Genomic DNA, 25603 nt, shown 5'->3' with positions numbered 1-25603 from the left:
GGTCAGGGTTCCCAATGCCAGTTGTTAGCTGGGCAATAGGCTTGGGGACAACACCATGGACCTTTGGATTGTTATACCCACTTGTGAAGCCTTTGTATTGCCTGCTGTAAATACTGCTAATCGGAGAACTGACATGCCAAGCTGCAATTACCTCTATACTGTCTACTGGCCAACCTGTTAAAACCTTCCAAATGTTTGTCTGTAGTGGAACAGGGCAACATGGAAGAGTTTATAAAGTTTATGTTTGATTTAGCTGTCAGACAAAATGCACAAGTGCGAGGATAGCAGACCTTAATTCGAGGCCAGCAAACACATATACAATTGCCGCATGCTGAGTTGTTTAAGATAAGGAAAGCTGGGAAGGGGAGCAATGAGTTGAAGAAACTCACCCTAGATGACAACATTGAGCCATTAATATGGCTTGTCATCGTAATGCTAAATCCAGATTTCCGCTTCAGGCTAAGGTAGCAGGGTTCGCAAAAACGCACTATATCACGTATTTTACCCCAAAACAGTCCCCGGGGACTCAGTTTTCAAAACTAAAGGGGTCCACGAGGACGCGCTGTGCAGATGATTCTGTACCGGTGAGCCGCTGCGAGCCAATTACTGCAGCGGCCGCCAGGACCCAATCATTGTACAGTGGCCGCCTGGCAGCCGATCACTGTAAATTTTACAGGTTGCTGCCGCTGCGCACCCTACAGCCGCGCGCCTTGCAATTTGAGAGCAGGTTCGTTACCGTGTGAGTCATTGTGCGTCCCCCGCCATGTAAGTCCAATACGCTGCTGAAAGCGCGGGGGGACGACGACGACGACAGGATGGGATGAGGCTGTAACAGCCGCTCTCAGCAGAGTAGATGCCTAGAGCGGGCTGTCAGGATGACGGGGGACTGGATGTGGCTAAAACAACTCAGAGCAGCATGTCCAGCCACATCCAGTCCCCCACCGCGCTGATAGCCCGCTCATCTACTCTGCTGAGCAGCATGTCGCTTTTCCAGCCCTTGGGCAACGACCCCCCCTCCCCCCTCCCTGGCAAAAGGCAAAAAAAGCCCCCCCCCCCCCCTCCACTGTGGCATCAAACCTAAAATGCCAACCCCCTTCCCACCTCATGGCAACCAGCATAAAACGCCCTCTACCCTGTGGCAACCAGCATAAAATGCCCCCCAGCATGTTACCCCTGCAAGGAGCATATAACCCCTAGCAACAAGCATGTAGGTAAGCAGCACTTATGTGCTATAATATATACTTGTCATAACAGTGTGTGCTATAATGTGTACTGGGCATAACAGTGTGTGCTATAATGTGTACTGGGCATAACGGTGTGTGCTATAATGTGTACTGGGCATAACGGTGTGTGCTATAATGTGTACTGGGCATAACGGTGTGTACTGTAATGTTTACTGGGCATAACGGTGTGTACTGTAATGTGTACGGGGCATAACGGTGTGTGCTGTAATGTGTACTGGGCATACCGGTGTGTGCTGTAATGTGTACTGGGCATACCGGTGTGTGCTGTAATGTGTACTGAGCATAAGGGTGTGTGCTGTAATGTGTACTGGGCATAATGGTGTGTGCTATAATGTGTACTGGGCATAATGGTGTGTGCTGTAATGTGTACTGGGCATACCGGTGTGTACTGTAATGTGTACTGGGAATAACGGTGTGTGCTGTAATGTGTACTGGGCATAACAGTGTGTGCTGTAATGTGTACTGGGCATAACGGTGTGTGCTGTAATGTGTACTGGGCATAACGGTGTGTGCTGTAATGTGTACTGGGCATAACGGTGTGTGCTGTAATGTGTACTGGGCATACCGGTGTGTGCTGTAATGTGTACTGGGCATAACGGTGTGTGCTGTAATGTGTACTGGGCATAACGGTGTGTGCTGTAATGTGTACTGGGCATAACGGTGTGTGCTGTAATGTGTACTGGGCATAATGGTGTGTGCTTTAATGTGATTTGGTACTACTATGTGACCACACCACTTCCCCCCCAAAAAAACATGCCCTAAATTTTTAGTGCGTGCCTTCGGCGCGCAGTGTCCCTTTTTTCAGGTTTATATAGTTTCTCAAAAAGAAACAGCCACTATAAAATAGTGTTAATTTAGGCGCTATCTGATGTATACAAGAAATATAGTTTTTTTATAAATAAAAAATTATAAAAATAAAAAAAATATATATATTTTTTTTATATAGGTTAAAGCTGCAGTTCTCTTTTATGCACAAGTGTGTGTGCATAGAATTATCTTACATCCCTGCACAGAGAGATTTAGTCTCATGCACTGATGTATTGATAAAACAAATGGTACTCTTTACCTAGAAGGGCGCCAGCGATTGAAATCGCGGGCATCGGGGGTAAAAAATCGCGGCCATCGCGGGTAAATCGCGGGTACATTAAAATCGGGTACCCGCGATGACCGCGATTTTCCCATAGGGATCAATGTTAAAAAACGGTGATTGACCGCGATTTTAATGTTAAATGCCTCAATGCCCGCGATTTGGCCATAGGAATCAATGTTAAATGGGCCACAGAGCCCTAATAGTCACCGTGAACTCTGAAATGGCCCCCACAATTGTTAACGCCACCCCACGATCAACGTCAACCCGAAGCGTGGCGAGCGCAGCGGTACGCGTCCTCCGACCTTTTCATGCCCTACTATCCACATCGGCGTGGAGTTGAGAATAGAATAGTGTGGCGAGCGCAGCGAGCCACCGAGGCCCGAAGCGTGGCGAACCCCGCGAGGGGACGCGGATACCTTCACAGGTAAACGCGTCCCCTCGCGGGCTTCACAGGTGTCCGCTTTTTGCCACGGACACCTGTGAAGCCCGCGAGGGGACGCGTATAACTGTGAAGGTATCCGCGTCCCCTCGCGGGGCTCGCTGCGCTCGCCACGCTTCGGGCCTCGGTGGCTCGCTGCGCTCGCCACACTATTCTATTCTCAACTCCACGCCGACGTGGATAGTAGGGCATGAAAAGGTTGGAGGACGCGTACCGCCGCCCCTCGCGGGCTCGCTGCGCTCGCCACGCTTCGGGTTGACGTTGATCGTGGGGTGGCGTTAACAATTGTGGGGGCCATTTCAGAGTTCACGGTGACTATTAGGGCTCTGTGGCCCATTTAACATTGTTTCCTATGTAAAAATCGCGGGCATTGAGGCATTGAACACTAAAATTGGGTCCAATCTGATTTTTAACATTGGTCCCTATGGGAAATCGCGGCCATCGCGTCGCACCCGATTTTTAGTGCATTCGATGGTCGCGATGGGTGCCCTTCTAGGTAAAGAGTACCAAACAAATATAGAGCCAAAAAAGATTAGAGTTACTGCGCTATTATCCAATTAATTATTGCACCATGGATGAATACACTCACACAAATATATTATAATTAATGAATGGTATATCACATTATAAAGATATAAAATATACAATATATTACAGGTGGCCACCTAGGAAAAAAACATACATAAAACAAATATTGACATCACTTTGAATACATATATAATAACAAAAAATGGAATAATAAAATATTGGGATTAAATGCGTGTATATTTCTTTAAGACTTAAAGTGCTCCCAGTCCAGCATCCACTACCTGCTAACTTATATGGTCAAATGCAAATATAACCTCAGGTATTGTAGCTGTGGGTATTACAGTTAGTGTCTCTGGATAATATTTTTCAATTAGTTGAATATATAGCAGCAGGATATATAGCAGCAATCCAAAAACAAGGTATCCCTGTTTAGGGTATTAGATGGAGTAATAGATTCTGTATGCGCAAATTTAGCGCTTCTCTCACCTGCGCTTTTGTGCGCTCGATGGAATTGGAGTGAGTCACAGCTGGAGTGTCCCTCCGGTTGGTGTGGGTGAGTGGGGAGCTGGACCCTGGATGTTACGGCTGGTCACTGCTCGACCTACCTTGCCCGAGCCTGTTGTTTGAATAAGCAGTGGCTGGCGTCTCTCTCACTGGCCCAGCCGACTGCCGGCTCTCACCCTGGAGTTCTCCGCTGGCGCTTGCTGTTACTCCCTTCAGTTGGTAGGCGTCTGCTCAGTTTGGGATGCTCTCTCCTGTGTACCTTTGGTGAGCGCTGAGAGGTTCAGGTCAGGTGTGCTGGAAGCAGGGGTGCAACTATGGCGGTACGGGGTGGTACGGCGTACCATTAAAACAAATGGTGCCGGTACCCCGTACCGCCATAACAAATAGGCCGAAATATTTACTGCGCATGTGCGCATATGTAAGTGGCGGGGGGCGTGGCCACTTACATATGCGCGCTAGCGCCGCCCCCCCCCGCCGGGTCTTCCCTGCTCTCGTCTCCCCCGCTGTGTACGCGGGGGAGACGTGCTGCTGCTGCTGCTGCTGCTCTCATGATTTCGTTACAGCTCCTGCTGCTGGACCGCGCGCGGCTATTGGTTAGCGCGCGGTCCAGCAGCAGGAGCTGTAACTATCAGGAGCAGCAGCAGCAGCAGCAGCAGCAGCAGCAGCAGCACGTCTCCCCCGCGTACACAGCGGGGGAGACGAGAGCGTGCGGGCGGGCAGGCACAGGGGGCTGTGTATGTGCCTGCCTGCCGGGGGGGGGGGGGGTTCTATCCCCCTGGGCAACGAGCAAAGTGGCACAGATATATCCCCCTGGGCAACGAGCAAAGTGGCACAGATCTATCCCCCTGGGCAACGAGCAAAGTGGCACAGATCTATCCCCCTGGGCAACGAGCAAAGTGGCACAGATCTATCCCCCTGGGCAACGAGCAAAGTGGCACAGATCTATCCCCTGGGCAACGAGCAAAGTGGCACAGATCTATCACCTGGGCAACGAGCAAAGTGGCACAGATCTATCCCCCTGGGCAACGAGCAAAGTGGCACAGATATATCCCCCTTGGCAACGAGCAAAGTGGCACAGATATATCCCCCTGGGCAACGAGCAAAGTGGCACAGATCTATCCCCCTGGGCAATGAGCACAGTGGCACAGATCTATCCCCCTGAGCAACGAGCAAATTCAGTCCACCTTGGCATCGGCATGAAGCCCCTGGCATTGAGCATGTAGGTAAGTGGCACTTATGTGTCAAATGTGTATGGTGTGTTATACAGTATGTGTTGGGCATTGCGTAGTGTTATATAGTATGACATGGGCATTGCGTAGTGTTATATAGCATGTGATGGGCATTACACTGTGTTATATAGTATGACATGGGCATTGCGTAGTGTTATATAGTATGACATGGGTATTACAGTGTGTTATATAGTATGTAATGTGCATTATGGTGTGTTATATAGTATGTAATGGGTATTACGCTGTGTTATATAGTATGTAATGGGCATTACGGTGTGTTATATAGTATGTGATGGGCATTACAGTGTGTTATATAGTATGACATGGACATCGCGGAGTGTTATATAGTATGTAATGGGCATTACGGTGTTATATAGTATGTAATGGGCATTACAGTGTTATATAGTATGTAATGGGCATTATAGTGTGTTATATAGTATGTAACGGGCATTATAGTGTGTTATATAGTATGTAATGGGCATTACAGTGTTATATAGTATGTCATGGGTATTGCGGTGTTATATAGTATGACATGGGCATTGCAGTGTTATATAGTATGTCATGGGCATTGCGGTGTTATATAGTATGTCATGGGTATTGCGGTGTTATATAGTATGACATGGGCATTGCAGTGTTATATAGTATGTCATGGGCATTGCGGTGTTATATAGTATGTCATGGGCATTGCGGTGTTATATAGTATGTAATGGACATTATGGTGTGTTATACAGTATGTCATGGACATAGCAGAGTGTTATATAGTATGTCATGGGCATCGCGGAGTGTTATATAGTATGTCATGGGCATTGTGGTGTTATATAGTATGTCAGCGGGCGTACAGACTCTGTGGGGGGGGGCGGTGGCATGTAACCACCCCCCCTTGTGTCATATGACCACGCCTATGGCCACTCCCCTGACCACGCCCATTTTTCGCTGCGCGCCGAAGGCGCACAGTACCACTAAGTCGTTTTTTCTACTCGCACCACTGGCTGGAAGTCAGGGAGACACTTGCTGGGCTTCCTCTAATGTGTTTCGCCCTAACAGAGGGCTTTTTCTTTGAAGGAGTAACAGCAAGCGCCAGCGGAGAACTCCAGGGTGAGAGCCGGCAGTCGGCTGCGCCGGTGAGAGAGACGCCAGCCACTGCTTATTCAAACAACAGACTCGGGCAAGGTGGGTCAAGGGAGGGGGGAGCGCACCACATTTCTACCTTGACCTGGGCGCCAGAAATCCTGGTCTCAACCCTGCCTCTCCATCCCAAGCACTTGTACTTCTACCTCTGCGGAGGATTAGAAGACCATTAAATATGCTGTGGGACCAATGTTTAAAGAACAGGCAGCGATTTCTGGACAAAATGAATGAATTGAAGGGACAGTTACAGCAAATGTCCCAAAGAGTTGAAGCTATTGAACATACTGTAGGAACTGTTTTCACTGACAGAACTACTTTAAAGGACAATTATACTAGTCTTCAAAAGTCTCACTTACAATTGCTAAATTGACAATTTGGAGAACAGATTGATACAAACAATCTGTGTATAGTCAGCTTGTCCTTAAAGGGACCTGATTTATTTACTTGGTACTTGTGTAATATCTAGGCGCCCGATTTTTTTATCGCATGCCTGTACTTAAGGCATGCGATGCGATTGGACCCGATTTTGTGGGTTTTTGGACGTTCCTGGTACAATGTAAAAATCGGTCGCATCGCATGCCATTATAATGGCATGCGATGCGACCGACCCGATTTTATGCGTGATGTTATATAGTTGATGTTATATAGTGTGGCGAGCGCAGCGAGCCACCGAGCCCGAAGCGTGGCGAGTAATACGTGTGAAGTAATGCGTGTCCGCTCGCTACGCTTCGGGCTCGGTGGCTCGCTACACTATATAAATTCAACTCCACGCCGACATGGATAGTGGGGGTATGAAAAGGTCGGAGGACGCGTACCGCCGCCCCTCGCGGGCTCGCCACGCTTTAGGTTGGCGTTGATCGTGGGGTGGCATTAACAATGGGGGGCATTTTACCTAGTAATTACCCATCAGGGTGGGTATACAATTAAAATTCAGGGTCTGGGGGGGCATTTAACATTGTAATCAGCCATCAGGGTGGCTGTACAATGAAAAATTAGGTTGAAACGGTCGCGTCGCATGCGATGCAACAGATTTTTCCGACCCGATGTCCAAATTGGGCACCCAGATATTACACAAGTACCATTTACTTTATCAGTGATGCACTTCCCAAGCATTTAGAGGTACAGTCAGACTGCCATGGTATTATTATTGAACGTGCTCACCACTTGGGTTCACCCGGAAAAGTATCCGATTAAAGGCCTCGGGTAGTTATCTGTCGCTGCCTCAACTACATCCACATAGAAATCCCAAGCCTCTCATAAGATACAGAATATCATTTGGGATACTCAGAAGCAGTTCCTATATCAGGATTATTCCTCAGAAGTCACAAAAGCACGTAAGGAATTTTCTACTGTATGCCAGTTGCTTTTTCAACATGGCTGCAAAATTGCACTTCTATTTCCTGCACTTCTCCAATTATGAGACAATAACTCCCATGTAGATTTCAATACCCCTGGTGACGTGGAGGCCTATATATATATATATATATATATATATATATATATATATATATATATAGTAGAGAACCAGGGGCTTGTGGTGGGGCTCCCAGAAATAAGGCTGCCCCTATTCACCATCTTCGTGATGTCACCTAATGTTTCTTCAACTTACCACTCTTCTTTTACATGGGTTGCGGACTAGGGGGGTTCATTCTGATCTACTCCGATGTTGAAGATCTGCGCATGCACATAAGCGAATATGCAAATATGTGCAGGTCTTCTCTGCAGGCGCCCACGGAGACTTGCATAGTCTCAGAGGCACTCACAGTGGGGAGGGGGCAGCAGGAGGCAGCCAGGGGGCGTTCTCTGCGTGTCCTGGGTGTACCCATGAAAACGCTGGGTGCATCCAGGAAAACGCTGGGTGAACGGGGGCAGCTTCCTGCCTTCAAGGGGCAAACAGCTGACGTCTTCGGATGTCAGCTGCCGCCCTGTTTTTGGAGCAGGGTGCCGCTAATTTAAGACACCAACGAATAATTTAGATTAGCGAGTGTATCAGATGTTGCAATGTTTGATGTCGCATATGTCTTGTGTAATGTATACGGGCCTAATAAATATGACCCATTATTCCACGGATCTCTTAAACTATACGCTTATGTTAATTCTAAATTAATTTTTAGTCAATTACATATGGTATCATCACCAGCAACCGACAGGTGCACCTGTGCTCAGTCCAAACTTCTTCAGAAGCTGCGAGGTTGATCACATCATATCTTTACTGCACTAATTACATTATGAAGGACATTTATGGATACCATGGATATCCGGAGGCACATCTGAGGTGGGGACAGACATCCAGATTTACCTATACCGTATATGTGAAATGGCCACCTGGTTATAATTTGCTGCACCAGTTGGAGATGTCCTAGTCCAGACAACTTATTCCTCATGGTATTGTGCTTGCTATGATTTTAACTTACAATTGTTCTTCAAGTGCACTTGTACTCGTTTATTTTACAATGGAATTCCATATATTGTTTATCATTTAAATAAATTTGTTTATTGTAAAAGATACCATTCCTACTACATTTAATTTATATATAGTCTAACAGCCAGTGCTGGTACACCTTTGGGTACTCTTTACTTAGAAGGGCGCCCATCTCGGCCATCTCGGGCATTGAATGCACTAAAAAATCAGGTGCGATGCGACAGACGAGATGCCCGAGATTTCCCATAGGGAACAATGTTAAATGTCTCAATTGACCCGATTTTCCTGTTCAATGCCTCAATTGACCCAATTTTTCCATAGGAAACAATGTTAAATGGGCCACAGAGGCCAAATAGGCACCCTGAAGTGAATAATGGCCACCCCACGATCAACGTCAACCCGAAGCGTGGCGAGCGCAGCGAGCCCGCGAGGGGCGGCGGTACGCGTCCTACGACCTTTTCATACCCCCACTATCCACGTCGGCGTGGAGTTGAGAATAGAAAGTGTGGCGAGCGCAGCGAGCCACCGAGCCCGAAGCGTGGCGAGCGCAGCGAGCCCCGCGAGGGGACGCGGATACCTTCACAGGTATCCGCGTCCCCTCGCGGGCTTCACAGCTGTCCGCGTGTGCTCGCCACGCTTCGGGCTCGCCACACTTTCTATTCTCAACTCCACGCCGACGTGGATAGTGGGGGTATGAAAAGGTCGTAGGATGCGTACCGCCGCCTCTCGCGGGCTCGCTGCACTCGCCACGCATCGGGTTGATGTTGATCGTGGGGTGGCGTTAACAATTCATGTGGCCATTATACACTTCAGGGTGCCTATTTGGCCTCTGTGGCCCATTTAACATTGTTTCCTATGGAAAAATCGGGTCAATTGAGGCATTGAACAGGAAAATTGGGTCAATTGAGACATTTAACATTGTTCCCTATGGGAAATCTCGGGCATCTCGTCGGTTGATCGCACCCGATTTTTTAGTGCATTCAATGCCCGAGATTTTTTACTAACGATGCCCTTGATCAAAATCGTGGGCGCCCTTCTAAGTAAAGAGTACCCACCTTTGTTCTCTTGTGATGTTTTTTGGGGTGTGACAACCCTATTACCAGCTGCAGTTAGTAGCGCACCGATCAATTTCTTCTTTAAGCATCGAAATCTGTAATACGTGGAGATATGATCTCATATGTCTCAAATAACAAGTGCTTATTTTCCACTTAAAGAAGACCAAGCTGCGCTTACATAGGCTTACCAGTATTGTAAGTCTGCACCTAACCCTACCAATAAGCGACTACATGAACATCAAAAAATACATTTTGATGGTGTCTTCACTGAAATGGGCACTAGACATACCTTCCATAAGGAGTTCCATTTTTATAAATTCAGCAACAGAACTGGATGGCTTTTATTTATTTATTAACAGTTTCTTATATAGCGTGCACACACATATTCCGCAGCGTTTTACAGAGAATATTTGAACATTCACAGTGGAGCTCACAATCTATATTCCCTACCACACGTACATGCAAACACAGATTTTCTAGGGTTCATTTGTTGGGAGCCAATTAGCCAACCAGGTACTTATTTCCTAGCACGGCGCCCGTCTCATTGATTGTATGCCTTAAGTTTAAGGTACTTAAGGCATGCAATCAACGCGATGGACCCGATTTTCTGTCAATCACCAGTTAATTTGCCGGTGAAACAGAAAATCGCGGCCTATTATAATAGGCCGCGATGCGACCGACGTGATTTTTCGATAGAGAATAATGTTAAATTATTTTTTTACATAGGGGACAATGGGAAATGGGGCAATATGGCCAATTTCTCATTGAATATGGTTATAAAGTATGGTTAATGCCCCCCCATTGTAAACGCCACCCCACTATGGACGTCAACCCTAAGCGTGGCGAGCGCAGTGAGCCCGCGAGGGGCAGCGGTACGCGTCCTCCGACCTTTTCATACCCCCACTATCCACGTCCGTGTGGAGTTGATTCTATAAAGTGTGGCGAGCTCAGCGAGCCAGAAGCGTAGCGAGCCTCGCGAGGGGATGCGTATACCTGTGAAGTTATGCGCGTCCCCTCGAGGGGCACGCTGCGCTTGCCACACTTCGGGCTCGGTGCGCTCGCCACACTTTATAAAACCAACTCCACGCCGACGTGGATAGTGGGGGTATGAAAAGTTCGGAGGATGCGTACCGCCACCCCTCGTGTGCTCGCCACGCTTCGGGTTGGCGTCAATAGTGGGGTGGCGTTAACATTGGGGGGGGGGGGCATTTAAAACATGAGGGGGGTTTTCTATTAAAATGGGGGGTTTTGGGGCTTTTTACATTGAAATCAATGTAAAATCGGGTCTCAGGGACCATTTTACATTGATTCCAATGTAAAAATCGGGTCGATCGCATCGCATGCGATTTGGTTGGCATGCGATGCAATCGACGAGATTTTTCCGACCCATACAATACAATAAAAATCGCGGGCGCCGTGCTAGGAAATAAGTACCAAAAAATGAATAGGTGACTGCTGTTTGGCTGAGAGAGCTCTCGCAGTCAATCAGTGGCTGCCCATTCGTTTTTATGGAATTTTTTTGGTATTCTCCTGCAGCCCGGCTCCCTCCACCTACAGCTCCCCAGGAGTTACATGAGATACTGTAAATCACATGCAATTTATCATATGTAAAAAATGGCACATTAAAGGCCGAATCTTATGTGAGCCCTACTGAGGAAATCAGGTTGGCCTAGTTTATGGGGGCCTTTACAACTTCCATCTATTAAAATGCATCAGTTTTCCAAAATATCTATTCTTCTCTTAATTGTTATGAGTGAGTAGATGGGTGTAGTAATGTTGTTAGCATTTTTACTAGATGTAACTGAAGTAGTCTAATTCTGTAGCACTTTATAATGTTTGCAACAGTGTCAGTATGGATACATTGATTGCATAATGTTGCAATTAATGCACCTCCCCGCATTGCTGTAACACTGAGGGACAGTGCACCCAGTGTCAGCGCGCCTTCTCTGAGGTGATCACACGCTGTGCACCCTGCCAGAGTGAGACTGACACCGCTCAGCTTGCTGAGAGAGGACGGCACAATTAGTAACAGCGTGTCCTGGGCCCTGACAGCTATCCCCACCAGAGGGTACTGTCAATCACTGCTGCAAGCATTCCTGTATAGCGCAGCAGCACTAGCCCCAGTGTCACCCTCATAGACTCTAGCTCTAAGTCTGCACGGCTTTGCAGACTAAAGCTGGGTACACATATATACAATTGTCGGGCTGTTCTTCCGTTCTGGGTCGGACAGCCGTTTAATTGTATATGTGTGTACGCTGTCCCTACCGACCGATAAACGGCAAAAAACTGTCTTGACCGTCCATACTCGGTCGGTCGACGGTTCTTTGCTGTTTAATTTTCATCCGACAGGACGGCCCCATATCGGTACAAAAGTGCAGTGTGTACGCACGTCCGACCGATATGCTGCCGTCCTTGCGACTATACTGACAAAGCTGGAACGCCAATGTGGGCGTTCTAGCTTTGACTTAAAAAAAAAAAAACGGCGTGGGGTCCCCCCCACTGCCGTAACCAGCACCAGGCTGAAAGAGCCGGGGCTGGTATTAAAAAATCAGGAAACCCGACAAATAGGGCTTCGCTGATTTTTTAAAACCAGCCCCAGGCTCCAGGTCCGAAATACGGACGGCAAAATGACTAATGAGTAAATGGGTGACTAAAATGTAGATGCAGTAACCCGTCTATATAGAATTTTAGTCACCCTGCCGGCTGACTAAAATTCTATGTAGACGGGTTTGCGCCTAAATTTTGGGCACCCTACCGGCTGACTAAAATGTTGACGCTAACCCGTCTATATAGAACTTTAGTCAGCCGGCAGGGTGACTAAAGTTCTATATAGACCGGTTACTGCGTCTACATTTTAGTCACCCTTTTACTAGTTAAAAAAAAAAACGGCGTGGGGTCCCCCCCACTGCCGTAACCAGCACCTGGCTGAAGAGCCGGGGCTGGTATTAAAAAATCAGGAAACCAACCAGATAGGGCTTCGCTGATTTTTTAAAACCAGCCCCAGGCTCCAGGTCCGGGGCTGGTTCCCAAAATACGGGGGACAAAATGACTAGGGGTCCCCCATATTTTAAGAAACAGCCCCAGGCCAAACCAGCCAGCAGGGTAATGCCACAGCCGGGGGGAGACTTTTTATACAAGTCCCCCCGGCCAAAGCATTCATCCCTGTGACCGGTCAGCCTGGCCAGGGGTCCTGGGGGAGTGGGGACCCCCCCAATAAAGGGGTCCCCCCCCTCCAGGACTTACCTGACCAGGCTGAAGCCTGGTGCTGTCCCCGATGCCCCTGGGCGGTGGGCATCGGGCTGATGGAATGGTGTAAAAAGTTGAATAAAAACTATTGTCTTTTACTGTGGAACTATGAGTCCCAGCAAGCCTCCCCCACAGGCTGGGACTTGGAGAACCACAAGTAAAAGAAAGAGTTAAATAAACACACACTGACAACACAGAAAAATAAAACTTTAATACATACATTACACACACATACTGATACTTACCTATCTTGAGCCCGTAGGTAGGTCCTAGGGTCCGGGGCTCCAGGGATGAAGAGTCCGGGGTCCTGGATCCGTAGTAATCCAAATGGGTACCTGGGGAAGCAAATCCTACTCACCTGTCCTCTGGCGTCCACCCCGGCATCTTCAATTCAATACGCTCTGCTCCCAGCTGCTGGTACCCGCTCTGCTCCGCTGTATACTAGAGATGCAGAGGTCCTTCTCCCTCGGCGTCTCTCCTCAGAATGATTTCTGGCCAATCAGGAGCCGACTTTCTCGGCTCCTGATTGGCCAGAAATCATTCTGAGCAGAGACGCCGAGGGAGAAGGACCTCTGCATCTCTAGTATACAGCGGAGGCAGAGCAGGTACCACAGAAGCCGGGAGCAGCGCGTCTTGAACAGCAGATGCCGGGGTGGTCGCCAGAAGACAGGTGAGTTGGATTTCCTTCCCCAGGTACCCATTTGGATTACTACGGATCCAGGACCACGGACTCTTCAGCCCTGGAGCCCCGGACCCGGACCAGCCCCGGAACCAAGCCACCGGACCGGACCCAGGGACCTACTGACGGGATCAAGATAGGTAAGTATCAGTGTGTTTGTGTAATGTATGTATGTATTAAACTTTTATTTTTCATATGTGTCAGTGTGTATTTATTTAACTATTTTTTTTCTGTGGAACTACAAGTGCCAGCGGGCCCTTTAATGCCCCGCATGCTGGGACTTGTGGTTCTCCAAGTCCCAGCTTGTAGGGGAGGCTTGCTGGGACTCATAGTTCCACAGGAAAAAACAATAGTTTTTATTCTATTTTTTACACCATTCCATCAGCCCGATGCCCACCGCCCAGGGGCATCGGGGACAGCACCAGGCTTCAGCCTGGTCAGGTAAGTCCTGGAGGGGGGGACCCCTTCATTGGGGGGGGTCCCCACTCCCCCAGGGCCCCTGGCCAGGCTGACTGGTCAGTAGGGATGAATGCTTTGGCCGCGGGAACTTATATCATAAGTGTCCCCCGGCTGTGGCATTATCCTGCTGGCTGGTTTGGCCTGGGGCTGGTTCTTAAAATACGGGGGACCCCTAGTCATTTTGTCCCCCGTATTTTGGGAACCAGCCCCGGACCTGGAGCCTGGGGCTGGTTTTTAAAAATCAGCGAAGCCCTATTTGTCGGGTTTCTTGATTTTTTTAATACCAGCCCCGGCTCTTCAGCCTGGTGCTGGTTACAGCAGTGGGGGGGACCCCGCGCCGTTTTTTTTTTTAATAGCTAAAAGGGTGACTGCTGCCCTAACCCAGCCCATTATTATAATTTTGGTCACATGTGAAGTGTGAATAGCCCAAATCGGGAGAGTGTGTACGGTGGTACAATCGTTTTCTTGCGACTGTTTGGACGGGAGTACATCAGACGTCGCAAGTAAATTGTACAGGTGTGTACGCGCGTGTCGGCTGTTGTATGTGGACGGTCTGACGGGAGTACGGTCGGCCGAACACTTGCAAAAAAAAAGGATTGTATAGATGTGTACCCAGCTTTATTTCCTCCCTGCACAAAGATCTCCATCATTCCATCATTATCTGGAATGATAAGTACCTGTACCATAAACTGTGTACACTTGCCTGTTATAGCCAGTATTGCATACCTGCAGTTAACCCTTGACTACCTATTAGCTGTGTGATTTTTACAATAAACCTACATTCCTGGTTAAGCTCCAAAAATGGTGACGTCAAACATATCCAGCCGGCAAGTCTGCGGCTATTTCAAAATGCGTGCTGGCTCAGTCACAAGTCAAATGGAGCTTGCAGTCCTGCAGCTAATCAGGAGCGGCAGTGGTGGTTCCTGATTGGCTGTCATACTGTAAGCTCCAATTGGCTCGTGAGCCTGCACAAGTTTTGAAATAGCTGCTGACCTGCCGGGTGGGTTGGCCACTGCACTGCCTGGCTCACATCTCACCTGGCTGGGGCTCCCTCTCTCTTTCTGGCTTTACGGTATGTAATGGGTGTATGGCGTGTAGTAAGCATTACAGTGTAAATTTTTGATGCGTGCCTTCGGCATGCACTGTCCTTATTTTTAGTGTGTGTTTGGTGGTGTGGGCTAAGAGGTTTTTTTTTTATTATTATTTTACTGCAAGCACCCCACCCCAGCCCCCAAATTTATTTTTTTTGTAAAGACCCCCACCTGGCTGGAAAATAATTCTGGGGAGAACATTGCATGGAGGTAATAAGTTATTTCCTCCATCATTGCCACATGTCACATCTGGGACTTAAGTGATGCTGGTTCCAAAAATACTCCGTACCTACTACTACTACTACATTTGTGATTTTCAGTAAAATACAAAAACACATGCAAAAATCACACATATTTGGCCCTAGATGATATTACAAACGATATCATTCAGAAGGCCCAAAATAAGCGATATGGTTTGTAATCTTACAGTGTGTACATACCTTATTTCTGTTTAGATGAAAGTAGATGATATTTAATGGGATTCATGGCTGCGTAATTATTTTTACTTTGTATTAAATACAATCCCCATAAACCCCCCAAAAATAGGATTTTGGGTATCTACCGGTAAATCCTTTTCTCGTAGTCCATATGGGATACTGGGTTGAATACTATGGGGATAGAGATCCTTTGCAGGAGAGACAGGCACATTAAAACTTTCAGTGTGGGTGCACTGGCTCCTCCCCTCTATCTCCCTCCATCAGTCAGTTAATTCTCACAGCACACCCAAACCAACACAAAATAAGAAATCAAAACTTCTGAGTTCACCAATAATTGTTGAAAAAAGGTCCTATAGGACAACAAGGCAACAAGCCCTAACATTGTAAGGAACAGTGTCTTACAGCAGGAATGCCGCACAGTGGCGGGCTCTCAGTATCCCGTATGGACTATGAGAAAAGGATTTACCTGTAGGTACCCAAAATCCTATTTTCTCTACCGTCCAATGGGATACTGGGTTCAATACTATGGGGAGGTCCTAAAGCTACCAGAACGGGCGGGAATGTGCAGAGTCTGCTGTAAAATCGCTTGTCTGAACTGGGAATCCTCCCTGGCCAGAGTGTAAAATCTGTAAAATCTCACAAATGTGTGATGACCTGACCAAGTTTCAGCTCTGCAAAGCTGCAGGGCCGAGACTCCCCGGGCAGCCACCCAAGAAGTCCCTACGGATCTGGTTGAATGGGCTTTCAACGATGGTGGAAGAGATAAACCAGCCTTTGCATATGCCTGTTGAATCGTACATCGAATCCAACATGCAATGGTCCGTGTAGAAACAGTAGAGCCCTTCTTATGCGCATCGTAAAGCACAAAGAGACTATCCGTCTTACGGATTCTGGCTGTGTGCTTAACATACACCCTTAGAGTGTGAACCACATCCAAGGAAGGTATATCCGGATGTGCCGCGCTGGAAGGAAAAACAATTGGTTGGTTGAGGTGGAATGCCGACACAACCTTTGGCAGGAAGTGTGGCCTAGTCCTGAGCTCCGCCCGATGAAACACCAAGTAAGGGCTCCTACACAACAATGTGCCAAGTTCAGAGACCAGCCTGGCTGAAGCCAAGGCCAGCAGAACAACAGTCTTCCAAGTAAGATGTTTCAACTCAGATTCTTCCAAAGGAACAAACCAAGAGGACTTCAGAAAGGTTAGAACCACGTCCAAGTCCCAAGGAGCAGTAGGCAGTACAAAAGGGGGCTGAATCCGCAGGACCCCTTGTAAAAAGGTTTGAACCTCCGGCAAGGCCGCCAGTTTCTTTTGAGAAAACACAGACAGACCTGAGATTTGGACCTAACCTAAGGAATCCAATCGAAGTCCCAGCTCCAACCAGCCTGAAGAAATCTTAACAGATTGTTCAGATGGAATACTGCTGGTGGTAAGGCATTCTTTTCACACCAGGCCACGTATTTCCGCCATATTACATGGTAGTGTGAAGAAGTAACTGGCTTCCTGGCTTTAGTCATGGTGGCAACGACTAAGGGATGTAGGTCCTTATGCCCTAAGATCTGCTGCTCAACCTCCCGGCCTTTAAACGTAGCCCCTGTAAGTCCTGATAGACGAATGGCCCCTGGAGGAGTAGGTCTTTTCTTAGAGGTAGACGCCACGGGTCTTCCACTTGCATGGCCTGAATGTCCCCGTACCAGGCCCGTCGAGGCCAGTCTGGTGCCACCAGGATGGCTTCTGCCCTTTGATGCCGAATCCGTTTCAGCACCCGCGCCAGTAATGGGAGCGGTGGGAACAGGTACACTAGCCGGAAATCCCACGACCAAGTCAGGGCATCTACCGCTACTGCCCCTGGATATCTGGTCCGTGCACAGTACCTGTTCACCTTGTGATTCAGCCGCGAGGCATAGTAAACTGCCCTTAACTCCAGTTTGTTGATGTGCAACCTGGATTGCAATGGAGACCATCGACCTTGGAGACTGACTGCCTGCATCACAGCTCCCCAACCTCTCAGACTGGCGTCCGTGGTTAACAGAATCCAGTCCTGGATCTGGAAACACCAACCCGCCAATAGATTGGGCAAAACTAGCCACCACTGTAGAGAGAGTTTGGTCCATGCTGCCAGGCAAATCTTCCTGTGCATCTGCAGGGGAGACCCCGACCACTTCGTCAGAATATCCAGCTGGAATATTCTGGAAAGGAATCGGCCAAACTGGATAGCTTCGTACGAACCCACCATTTTGCCCAACAACCTGAGGCAGAGATGAACTTGAACCAGAGGGTTCGTTAGGACCTCTCTCACCAGCTGCTGTAGAGAGCCATGGCTTTTTCCAAAAGGCAGGAAAACCTTTAGTTCCGTTGTGTACAGAATCATGCCCAGGAACACCCTTCTTTGGGTCGGGACAAGGACTTTGGAATATTCAAAATCCATTTGTGGTCTCTTAGAAGCTGCATGGTCAGATTGAGGGCACTCCTCAAGGCCTCTTCTGAACCTGCCTTAAGCAGCAGGTTGTCCAGGAAAGGTATCACATTTACCCTTTGAAGCCTGATGAGTGACATCATTTCCGCCATTACCTTCGTAAAGACACACAGGGCCGTAGACAGCCCGAAGGGTAGCGCCCGAAACTGGTAATGTTCGTTTCTCAACGCAAATCTTAGGAAGATTTGATGTGGGGGCAAAATTGGGATGTGCAAATAAGCGTCCTTCACATCGATGGAGGCTAGGATCTCCCCTTGTTCCAGACTGGCAATCACCGAAGACTCCATTCTGAATTTGAACACCTGAAGAAAGGGGTTCAGTGATTTCAGATTCAGAATGGGCCTTACTGAACCATCCGGCTTTGGTACCAGGAACAGGTTGGAATAGTATCCCTGACCTTATTCCTAGCATGGAACCGGTATAATTACCCGGGACTGAAGGACCTTGTGAATAGCACCCTGAAGGAGAATCCGATCCTCCATGGCGGCTGGAAGGGCCGACCTGAAATATCTTCGGGAGGGGGCTTGGCGAACACCAGCCTGTGGCCTATCGAAATAAGACTCCTGGCCCAGGAATCTAGGCACGAGGCATCCCACATGTGGCTGAAGTGCGACAGTCGTGCTCCCACCTCGAGAATTTTTCGTGGTGGGTGGGCGGACCCCTTCATGCAGCAGGCTTGGAGGAAGTTGCAGCATTTGTACGGTCCTGGTGACCTGAGGGGTTAGGCTTCCTAAACTTGCCTCTTGTGCCTCTGTTGGCACAGGAGACACCCCTGGCCTTGGGGCGAAACTTAGACCCACGAAAGGACTGCTGGGAAGGGCTTGTGAAAGTGCATTTTACAACAGTGGGTGCTGACGGGAGAAAAGTGGATTTACCGGTCATCCAGCTCACTTCCAAAGAACTGCTCACCTGTGAAAGGAATACTTTCCACACTCTTCTTAGAATCCACATTAGCAACCCACTGACGAAACCACAGTGCCCGCCGGGCTGACACAGCCATGGGCGAATTGCTCACGTTTACTGCACCCAATTCTTTCTGTGCCTCACAAAGAACCCTGGACGTGTCCTGAATGTGACGCAGATTGTCCCCTATCTGAGCCACGGACATGTCCCCCAACAAACCCTCCTGGATTTGTGTGGACCAAGTATAAATGGCATTAGCCATCCAACTACTGGCCAGTACAGGAAGCCCCGCTAGCCGTGTACATGGACTTGAGCGTACAGTAGCTTCGTCGCCTATCTGCACCGTCCTTGAGAGTGGATACACCCGGGACAGGCAGCAGTACCTTCTTTGAAAGGCGGAAACTGAGGAGTCCACCACAGGTGGCTCCTCCCACTTCTTTCTGCCTGCCGGATCAAAAGGGTATGCATTAGCAAACCGCTTAGAGAGCTGAAATCTCTTTTCAGGGTTCTGTCAGGCACTTTTAAATGCATTCTCCAACTCCACTTGCTCAGGGAAACACACTGGCTGTCTTTTCTGGGTCATTAAGAAAGGATCCCCTTCAGTGGGTTCCTCCAAAGGAAGTTCTAAAACTTCCCTAATGGCTCTGAATAAGGGCTCAGACACATGTGCAGGAGCCTGTTCCTGATCCCCCTTCATCAAAGATTTCGTCATCATCCTCAGTATCAGGGGCCATTGCCGCAGCAGGCCTCTTTTGAGGCTGTGCAGGAGGAGGGGTGAGGCTATCAACCCTTGCAGACAAAATGGCCAGTTCCCTCTGCACCCTCTGTGTCTGCTGAGTGTTTGTGGACAGCTGGGAAACAACAGAGTCCAGCAGTGTCTTAATGCTGCTGGCCCAAGCAGGCCCTTGACTATCTGCCTGCGACCCCCCAACAAGTTGTGGGGGTACAAACAGGAAAAATAAATAAGTCCCAAGGCGCAAACGCCTTTCTTCAGCCGGATCCACAAATGCAGGGTTACCACTCAACCCTTCGGAAAACTTTCGAACAAAGAAAAAAAATAATGACAGCGCCTGGACTGCTGCAGCCTATAAAACACCTAAAGATTCCTGAATCTTAACCATACAACCAATACAAAAACGGTGTTCTAAATGGCGCTGCGGTCCCCTCTTATTTGGATGATGGGGTCTTATCACCAATGGGTGAGTCTTGGGAGACCGTGGTCAGGTTCTGACCCCACAGCTCCTATCAGATGCGCCCTCTGTGAGTGGATACTGTAACTCACCTGGTTGGTCCTGATGAAGCTGGTGGCGACACGCCCGTTGACCAGACACACTTAGTGTGTGAAATATCCCCATGTACCCTTCCCCCATGAAATGTATTTTGATTGATGTATAGGGCGTTACAGTATCCACTCACAGAGGGCGCATCTGATAGGAGCTGTGGGGTCAGAACCTGACCACGGTCTCCCAAGACTCAGATGTGATTACAGCACGCCAGTGCAGATACAGCACCCGGCCGGTGCGTCCCTCTGTTAGGCGCAGTGTCAAGTGACGGAGCGCGACGCGGGTCTGCGAGTTGGAGAATCACAGCCTCACCACTGACTGTGATCTCCCCACAGACACCGACGCACTACCAGCACAGCCGGGAACAGCGGCATACGTACAAGCCACTTTCCCTGCGGAGAGGAACCAAACAAACGGCGGAGAACACTAACAGCCGATTTGTGTTCACAATATCAGATCTAACGGGTACACTTTAGATGTGAAATACGGCACGTATACTACTAGCCGATCCCGTAGTCTGTTATTATTTAAGACTGTGCTACACACTGCGCAATATCTGTGCAGATACTAGGCGGCAACCCTTTTTTTGATGTTTAAAAGGACCAAACAGACATATTTACTTTGCTGTCCTAATTTATCTGCACAGTCCTTGGGAGCAATCTGTGTTATAAACTAATATTAAACAAAAGTAACTTAATGAAGTGAAAATTGTAACAGATTTGTTCATTTCATGAGTGGGTACACACTGTAAGATATACAGCAACACGCATCTAATCTAGCAATTACACTGGGAACAGGACATTGGGGTTCAATTTGAGAGGATCTATATCCCCTTTTTTAAAAACACTTTGTTTCTTCCTCTTTGCCTCCTTGGCAATTGTTTTTATATGTCGCAAATCTTAAAATAAACAATTAAAGGTTACATTTTGAATATTGATTGAAACAAGGGGTTACCTTATAAACACTGCCAGTGCGATTGTTCACCCGCCCTCTTTTTGTTCCAGTCTTACATTCCTTTAAGAACGACTGGACGGAAGAATTGTGGATTGAAATATATCCCATTGGTGATAAGACCCCATCATCCAAATAAGAGGGGACCGCAGCGCCATTTAGAACACCATTTTTGTATTGGTTGTATGGTTAAGATTCAGGAATCTTTAGGTGTTTTATAGGCTGCAGCAGTCCAGGCGCTGTCATTATTTTCTTTCTTTGTTCGAAAGTTTTCCGAAGGGTTGAGTGGTGACCATGCATTTGTGGATCCGGCTGAAGAAAGGCGTTTGCACCTAGGGACTTATTTCTTTTTCCTGTTTGTACCCCCACAACTTGTTGTGGGGTCGCAGGCAGATAGTCAAGGGCCTGCTTGGGCCAGCAGCATTAAGACACTGCTGGACTCTGTTGTTTCCCAGCTGTCCACAAACACTCAGCAGACACAGAGGGTGCAGAGGGAACTGGCCATTTTGTCTGCAAGGGTTGATAGCCTCACCCCTCCTCCTGCACAGCCTCAAAAGAGGCCTGCTGCGGCAATGGCCCCTGATACTGAGGATGATGACGAAATCTTTGATGAAGGGGGATCAGGAACAGGCTCCTGCACATGGGTCTGAGCCCTTATTCAGAGCCATTAGGGAAGTTTTAGAACTTCCTTTGGAGGAACCCACTGAAGGGGATCCTTTCTTAATGACCCAGAAAAGACAGCCAGTGTGTTTCCCTGAGCAAGTGGAGTTGGAGAATGCATTTAAAAGTGCCTGACAGAACCCTGAAAAGAGATTTCAGCTCTCTAAGCGGTTTGCTAATGCATACCCTTTTGATCCGGCAGGCAGAAAGAAGTGGGAGGAGCCACCTGTGGTGGACTCCTCAGTTTCCGCCTTTCAAAGAAGGTACTGCTGCCTGTCCCGGGTGTATCCACTCTCAAGGACGGTGCAGATAGGCGACGAAGCTACTGTACGCTCAAGTCCATGTACACGGCTAGCGGGGCTTCCCAACGCCCTGTACTGGCCAGTAGTTGGATGGCTAATGCCATTTATACTTGGTCCACACAAATCCAGGAGGGTTTGTTGGGGGACATGTCCGTGGCTCAGATAGGGGACAATCTGCGTCACATTCAGGACACATCCAGGGTTCTTTGTGAGGCACAGAAAGAATTGGGTGCAGTAAACGTGAGCAATTCGGCCATGGCTGTGTCAGCCCGGCGGGCACTGTGGTTTCGTCAGTGGGTTGCTGATGTGGATTCTAAGAAGAGTGTGGAAAGTATTCCTTTCACAGGTGAGCAGTTCTTTGGAAGTGAGCTGGATGACCGGTAAATCCACTTTCCTCCCGTCAGCATCCACTGTTGTAAAATGCACTTTCACAAGCCCTTCCCAGCAGTCCTTTCATGGGTCTAAGTTTCGCCCCAAGGCCAGGGGTGTCTCCTGTGCCAACAGAGGCACAAGAGGCAAGTTTAGGAAGCCTAACCCCTCAGGTCACCAGGACCGTACAAATGCTGCAACTTCCTCCAAGCCTGCTGCATGAAGGGGTCCGCCCACCCACCACGAGAAATTCTCGAGGTGGGAGCAAGACTGTCGCACTTCAGCCACATGTGGGATGCCTCGTGCCTAGATTCCTGGGCCAGGAGTCTTATTTCGATAGGCCACAGGCTGGAGTTCGCCAAGCCCCCTCCCGAAGATATTTCAGGTCGGCCCTTCCAGCCGCCATGGAGGATCGGATTCTCCTTCAGGGTGCTATTCACAAGGTCCTTCAGTCCCGGGTAATTATACCGGTTCCATGCCAGGAATAAGGTCAGGGATACTATTCCAACCTGTTCCTGGTACCAAAGCCGGATGGTTCAGTAAGGCCCATTCTGAATCTGAAATCACTGAACCCCTTTCTTCAGGTGTTCAAATTCAGAATGGAGTCTTCGGTGATTGCCAGTCTGGAACAAGGGGAGATCCTAGCCTCCATCGATGTGAAGGACGCTTATTTGCACATCCCAAATTTGCCCCCACATCAAATCTTCCTAAGATTTGCGTTGAGAAACGAACATTACCAGTTTCGGGCGCTACCCTTCGGGCTGTCTACGGCCCTGTGTGTCTTTACGAAGGTAATGGCGGAAATTATGTCACTCCTCAGGCTTCAAAGGGTAAATGTGATACCTTTCCTGGACAACCTGCTGCTTAAGGCAGGTTCAGAAGAGGCCTTGAGGAGTGCCCTCAATCTGACCATGCAGCTTCTAAGAGACCACAAATGGATTTTGAATATTCCAAAGTCCTTGTCCCGACCCAAAGAAGGGTGTTCCTGGGCATGATTCTGTACACAATGGAACTAAAGGTTTTCCTGCCTTTTGGAAAAAGCCATGGCTCTCTACAGCAGCTGGTGAGAGAGGTCCTAATGAACCCTCTGGTTCAAGTTCATCTCTGCCTCAGGTTGTTGGGCAAAATGGTGGGTTCGTTCGAAGCTATCCAGTTTGGCCGATTCCATTCCAGAATATTCCAGCTGGATATTCTGACGAAGTGGTCGGGGTCTCCCCTGCAGATGCACAGGAAGATTTGCCTGGCAGCATGGACCAAACTCTCTCTACAGTGGTGGCTAGTTTTGCCCAATCTATTGGCGGGTTGGTGTTTCCAGATCCAGGACTGGATTCTGTTAACCACGGACGCCAGTCTGAGAGGTTGGGGAGCTGTGATGCAGGCAGTCAGTCTCCAAGGTCGATGGTCTCCATTGCAATCCAGGTTGCACATCAACAAACTGGAGTTAAGGGCAGTTTACTATGCCTCGCGGCTGAATCACAAGGTGAACAGGTACTGTGCACGGACCAGATATCCAGGGGCAGTAGCGGTGGATGCCCTGACTTGGTCGTGGGATTTCCGGCTAGTGTACCTGTTCCCACCGCTCCCATTACTGGCGCGGGTGCTGAAACGGATTCGGCATCCAGACTGGCCTCGACGGGCCTGGTACGGGGACATTCAGGCCATGCAAGTGGAAGACCCGTGGCGTCTACCTCTAAGAAAAGACCTACATCTCCAGGGGCCATTCGTCTATCAGGACTTACAGGGGCTACGTTTAAAGGCCGGGAGGTTGAGCAGCAGATCTTAGGGCATAAGGACCTACATCCCTTAGTTGTTGCCACCATGACTAAAGCCAGGAAGCCAGTTACTTCTTCACACTACCATGTAATATGGCGAAAATACGTGGCCTGGTGTGAAAAGAATGCCTTACCACCAGCAGTATTCCATCTGAACAATCTGTTAAGATTTCTTCAGGCTGGTTGGAGCTGGGACTTCGATTGGATTCCTTAGGTTAGGTCCAAATCTCGGGTCTGTCTGTGTTTTCTCAAAAGAAACTGGCGGCCTTGCCGGAGGTTCAAACCTTTTTACAAGGGGTCCTGCGGATTCAGCCCCCTTTTGTACTGCCTACTGCTCCTTGGGACTTGGACGTGGTTCTAACCTTTCTGAAGTCCTCTTGGTTTGTTCCTTTGGAAGAATCTGAGTTGAAACATCTTACTTGGAAGACTGTTGTTCTGCTGGCCTTGGCTTCAGCCAGGCTGGTGTCTGAACTTGGCGCATTGTTGTGTAGGAGCCCTTACTTGGTGTTTCATCGGGCGGAGCACAGGACTAGGCCACACTTCCTGCCAAAGGTTGTGTCAGCATTCTACCTCAATCAACCAATTGTTGTTCCTTCCAGCGCGGCACATCCGGATATATCTTCCTTGGATGTGGTTCACACTCTAAGGGTGTAAGTTAAGCACACAGCCAGAATCCGTAAGACGGATAGTCTCTTTGTGCTTTACGATGCACATAAGAAGGGCTCTACTGTTTCTACACGGACCATTGCACGTTGGATTCGATGTACGATTCAACAGGCATATGCAAAGGCTGGTTTATCTCTTCCACCATCGTTGAAAGCCCATTCAACCAGATCCGTAGGGACTTCTTGGGTGGCTGCCCGGGGAGTCTCGGCCCTGCAGCTTTGCAGAGCTGAAACTTGGTCAGGTCATCACACATTTGTGAGATTTTACAGATTTTACACTCTGGCCAGGGAGGATTCCCAGTTCAGACAAGCGATTTTACAGCAGACTCTGCACATTCCCGCCCGTTCTGGTAGCTTTAGGACCTCCCCATAGTATTGAACCCAGTATCCCATTGGACGGTAGAGAAAATAGGATTTTGGGTACCTACAGGTAAATCCTTTTCTCATAGTCCATACGGGATACTGAGAGCCCGCCACTGTGTGGCATTCCTGCTGTAAGACACTGTTCCTTACAATGTTAGGGCTGGTTGCCTTGTTGTCCTATAGGACCTTTTTTCAACAATTATTGGTCAACTCAGAAGTTTTGAGTTCTTATTTTGTGTTGGTTTGGGTGTGCTGTGAGAATTAACTGACTAATGGAGGGAGATAGAGGGGAGGAGCCAGTGCACCCACA

General features: G+C 48.6%; 1 protein-coding gene across 10 annotated transcripts in view; it reads right to left on the bottom strand.

Moving 5' to 3' along the window:
* FOXJ3 (forkhead box J3) overlaps nucleotides 1–25603 on the bottom strand; it is a 425779-nt gene that overhangs the window by 158680 nt on the left and 241496 nt on the right. The window lies entirely within an intron of this gene.

This window comes from Crinia signifera, chromosome 19 (genome assembly GCF_055691185.1).
Source record: "Crinia signifera chromosome 19, ASM5569118v1, whole genome shotgun sequence".
Lineage (NCBI taxonomy): Eukaryota > Metazoa > Chordata > Amphibia > Anura > Myobatrachidae > Crinia > Crinia signifera.
Note: the sequence above shows the minus strand (reverse complement) of the source record. Positions and strands in the feature narration are given on the sequence as shown.